Source organism: Solanum pennellii, chromosome 1 (genome assembly GCF_001406875.1).
Source record: "Solanum pennellii chromosome 1, SPENNV200".
Classification (NCBI taxonomy): domain Eukaryota; kingdom Viridiplantae; phylum Streptophyta; class Magnoliopsida; order Solanales; family Solanaceae; genus Solanum; species Solanum pennellii.
In genome coordinates this window covers 50,374,769-50,380,408 of record NC_028637.1, presented here as the reverse complement: position 1 = coordinate 50,380,408, position 5,640 = coordinate 50,374,769, and positions in this window count along the sequence as shown.

The window sequence follows — 5,640 nt, the reverse complement described above, 5'->3', positions numbered from 1 at the left end:
GGGGAGGAGGGAGGACAATCATTTGAAGCTCGTGTAATGTTATTTGTAACTTTAGGGTTAAATTGGTCCTCACGTGTTACTTATGAAGGCGTTCTTCAGTATTAACTTAAGTGATTATTCTAACACATTTTTGCGTCAGTATAGCTGCAAATGTTAATTGTTGTATACCTTCAAGAATTTCTCTCCCTTTGCTCATCTAAAACATCTACATATGTTCCTTTAATGTGCAAACGAGAATTCACTCCAACATTGTTCTTCTCTAAAATTTCATTCCTTTCAGTATCTTTTATGTTTAAGTAATCTTATTTTCTGATATCGTTCCTTTTGATGTATTTGCATTTGTAAATGTTAAATGTGAACCCTATTTTATTGAGTTTTATAATCAAAGAGGTGTTAGTTCTTTTATCACTTCGTATTGTGATGGACCAGTAGAGTGGTAAAGTTTCAGTTGATTATTAAGTAAATCCTTCTATTAAGAGGTGTTTGGTAAAACATTATATTAGTTGAATTGTGTTTATGGTTCTTATGCACTCTTCACGTCTTTTACATCTTCCGCGGGTAAGAGAATAAATAAAAAATCACCAACGCCATGTATTGTCATGTTGTCAGTTGTGGAGAGACGGATATTTGACATGATTAACACCTATAATTTTATATGATTGCCCCTATTTTATTTGGAAACATTTTACTGCGAGCATTCAACTATAAGCTTTGGAAATTTTCTGTTATATCTCTTTGGAAAAAATATCTCTACCTGTAAAGTAGGAGTAATATTTGTATATACTCTACTGAGGCACATAAGCTAAGTGAATTTCCTAATCCTTGATTTTGCAAGATATTAAGAGTTCTTGAGTACTCTTACTCATTTGATTCTATGCGTGTAATTTAGATATATATTTTGAAAGTGTAAAATATCCTAATGTTTATTTAATGGAAAATTCAATTGGAGAGTGTTCTCACTATGACGAAAGAGATTTGCATTTTATGTAGATTGGATTGCAAATGTTGTGAAATTTTAGGCTTTGGTCACATCGAAAATTCTAGATAGCTTATATATTGTGTTTGAATACATAGAGCACGATCAAATTCATCAAACAGTGGCATTTCTTCTACTTATTATTTATCAATTTCTAGCTTGTTCATTATTTATAACATGAGTTGGCCACAATTTGTGTCACGATCCACGATCCAAAACGAGTCGTGAGTGACATCCACACTTAACTTTCTAGGTGGGAGAACCAACAAATTTAACCCTAACTTACAGATACAAGCATAATGCGGAAGCTCAAACTTTTACTAAATATCATTTCTCAAAATCTGAAAGCCATCACAATAAGGACATTTAATCTCCAAATACTTAGTTTAAGAATATCAAATACACCAAAATATAAGAATAAAATGGTATGTGTAAACATAGTATATCATGTCATGACCGAGAGAATTCAACACGAGCTTGAATGAATAGCTCACCTTGGAACCTGATGTGCTGGAGAAAGGCTAGACTTGAGGGCAATTCAAAGTCATTGGTATACTACTGGACTCCATTAAAGGAAAACAAAGAAAAACACAAGTAGGGCTTAGTACAGGGTTACATATACTGAGTAGAAATCATCGGTCAACCCAAAATAGAAACTAATATACAATGACTAATAGTATGAACTCAACTATGACACTTAATAGGTGGTAAGCAACAAAAAACATAAAGAAGTGACTCCATAATCAATCACAATATCAAGTATATCCATGAGGATTCATGCCTCCACGCCATGCTCATATGAGAAATGGGTTCTTTGAGATTGAGTACATTAAGCTAATTCCATATTGTTTTCCTTTAATGTTACTGTGTCAGAACGTGACAGTCCGATCCAACTATACCGTGTCAGAACTTGACACTCCTGTTCAAGAATATCGTGTCGGGACGTGACACTTCGATCCAAGAATATCGTCTCGAAACGTTAAACTCCAATCCAATTATACCATGTCAAAACGTGATACTCTGATCAAAGAGTACCGTGTCGGAACGTGACACTCTAATCCAAGAAAATCGTGTTGAAACGTGACACTCCGATCCAATTATACCATTATTTATCATTTGTTATCATCAATTTCAATTAATTGATAATATTTCATCAAGCCTTCTTTATTCAAGGCATCACTTCGATGAAGAGGGTTCAAGAATATAAATTCCACAGTCTCAGGAATTCAAACCAATTACAAAACACATAACCAAGCCACATAACCACACAATCAAGTACACAAGAAACTTTTAAATATTATTCAATGCATATCAATAACTACTAAGAGTTTAATATTACATAACATAAATCATAACCACCTCCACATTATCCTATATCTATCCTAGACCTAAAAACCCACCTAATTTTATAATTAATTTTCTAAAGTACCAATGATTACTAAACCAGTGGCAGCCAAACCTGCATCATACTACAATCATGAACGTTTCATACTAAATATATTCGTCATTAATTATACCAATATGCAGACCCATATAAATGTATGAACTCAATCTTATTACCCTTAAACTTAATTACATTTATTATTGTACCAAGTTAGAATAATTATATATGTAATAAAAAATATTTGAAAAAGAAAAAGAATAAATCAGCACACTGTTATTTCACTTATTGCATGCATAGCTAAGTATCATTGCCTCAATCAATTGGCAATAAGTAGCCAATGATTGAGGTATATAATTGTCCCCCAAAAATCATGGAACATGAACATAAATATCAATTCCCACCATTTTTCATTTTTCCAATTCAATTATCATAACTATAATACAAAACTTCTATCCCATTTTCAATTTAACTCTATGATATTAAATATTACTTAATCATTACCTTGAGGTTTTCAATTCCGTTGCTCGGCCGCCTGTCAATTTCCTTTCTTTAATATGTTTCGTTATAATAATGTATACTACTCATTTTAGCAATTACTTTGCATTACAAGAATTTTTACCTGAAGCACAAAGTACTTTTTGGTGGCGGTGATTGTGCTCCGTTGCCTCTCTCCCAAATTGTGGATTAACACGTTAAACCCTAAAGACATAGTCTAATATCCTAATTATTAAAGTGACAACAGTGATCCATTATTAATTTTAGTATTATTTTATTTAACCACCAACTAAATAATTTAGAAAAACTATCCATTAATTCACTAAAACTACCCATTAAATCTATAACTATAGTTATGAATAGTCCAAAATACCCATTTAAATTATATCGCAAGAGTATTTTATGAAACTAACAACTTTAATATTAAAAATACCAAATGGGTCACTATAGTAGATACCAATTTACCCATCGTTCGTCCTCGAACGATCAAAATAAGGCGAGGGTAAGATAGGGTAGTTGTCTTGACGATTAATCAAAAATGTTCATACTCAAGGCCTCATATCAAAAGTATCAAACCAACCAATTAAAAATTTGCACCTCCTCCCATACAATGTCTGAAATGGGTCCATCTCACTAATCTACTGATAATTGTTATTATATGTAAACTCAACTACCAACAAAATTGTTTCCAAGTGGACTCTTCAGTTGACCGATTCTCCAACTAGACCTTGAGATAACCATCAGGAAAAATATTATCTAACATAACCGTTATAAAATCCTGAATAATATTAGCTATAATCAGGAGTGAATTGAACCAACTATCACAAACTCATAATGCACAAACCATCTTAGATCTTAACAAGATAACATCCTCCTGACATAATATTTTCCCGTGCTTAAGATATAAAAATATGATCTTTAAACATCAAGTAATCATCAAGGAAAATCGAACTCACCTTATCCAAAGATGGAAATGATCAAGTACCTACCATCAAGTAATACACCCAAGCATACATGACCTCTAACAACATTATCAAAATGTTAGATTAGTAGGTATTATCGACAAACCTTAAAAATAACAAAACTAGACCCAATGGTCCTCACATTCAATCACACATATACAAAACATGACCGATGATAAGATAAATATTAAGTTTATCGAACATCTGTAAATTTTCATGGTAGTTCTCCTATAAATTTCATAAGCAAAGTTATGTGTGTTGAATCACTAGTATACCTCAATATCCCAAACAACAACATATCTTTCATAATTGGAATGAATAAGTCTGTAATATCTCGTAGCTTAAAGTAACTAAGAATAATCTGAGAAGCCAAGAATAATCATTTTCGAAAATAGTAAGGAAATCTTGAAAATTTTCAGGTTTCAGAAGTGAGTTTTGGTCAATTTCAAAGGGTCATAACTTCCATCTCAGGAAGAGTTCGGATGACTTCATTATATGGATGAAAATATCTTGGGAAGATCTTTTCAACGATACCAAATTTGCGAAATTCCAAGGTCGAATAAGGGAGATATGACTTTCGTAAGTCGGGTTGTTGGATAGAGGAAAGTCCGAATCCGGATTTGTTAAGGGTGTCTTGGTATTTTCCTAAATTAATTATTTAATTTCATTTTTGGGTAATAAGTTGGGGTCTAAGCTGATCCCATTCAGTTTACGCATTTAGAAAACAAATTGGAGTTTTGAGAGAAGAGAAAAGAAGAGGAGAAAAGAGGAGAAAGGAGAAGAAGACGCAAGAACGCCAAGGATCGTTGTGTGGATTTAGTCGGGGGTGATCCCTTTGAGGTATGTGAGATCTTTTGTGTTGGGTAACTTCACCCACACATAAATTTATTTCAGTTCAGCGAAATTGAGTATTTATTTCATGTTAAGAGTTAAGTTCTTGAAAGGACGTTTGATTTCTTGTTGATTGAATTGTTGGCTGTAATTGTTGATCAGATACTTGTTAATTTGAGTTATTTTGAGTTGAATTCAGTATTTTTTGATGGTACCAATGGTCCCAATCGTATAGTGAGAGATCTAGGAAGTTTTGGAGAGTTTAGAGATGGTAAACAAGTTGAAAAATTCGTCAGACGAACCTGGGTAGGTGCAGGCGTGGCACGCTTGTAGTCCGCCAGAATTTGGCCTCACTCAACCAAGGCTTGGCGCGGCGTGCTACCAGTGCACCAGAATTAGGCCTTAGTCAACTTAGGATGGCGCGGCACGCCACCTGTACACCTGACCCGATGTTTTTCGTCCAGTTTTCGTAGTTTAGCCCTTTAAAGTCCTTCCAAGGTACATTAACATCCTCCAATGAATTCTAATAACTTTAAATGATCTCTAAATACCTAGAAATCGTCCAGGAACTCAAATTGAGACCTTGAATCCATAATCCATTCAAGTAAAGTTAAGATCAATGTCAAGGAAGTTAAGAGTTAAGTTTAAAGTTAAGAACTAAGTTAGAGATAAGATAATAAAGGTTTTAACTTCGTTTTAAGACTGAAATTTCAGGTAAAGAAAGAGTAAATAGTTGAGTTAAATTCTCATAAACTTAAGCGAACTAAGTATTCCCTGAGAGCTAAGTTTCAAGTAAGCAAAGAGTATGAAGTTGAGTTCAGTTCTCAAGAGTTATAAGGGAACTAAGTAGTCCCTCATAGCTTAAACTAAAATGCTTTCAAACTTTTGAGAAAGAAAGGAAGCTAGATTTTCATAGAGCCTGTGACTAGTTTTAATATAAGAAAGAGAAAACTATGATTTCCAAGAGAGCTTTTTAAACGCTAAGTTTTGAG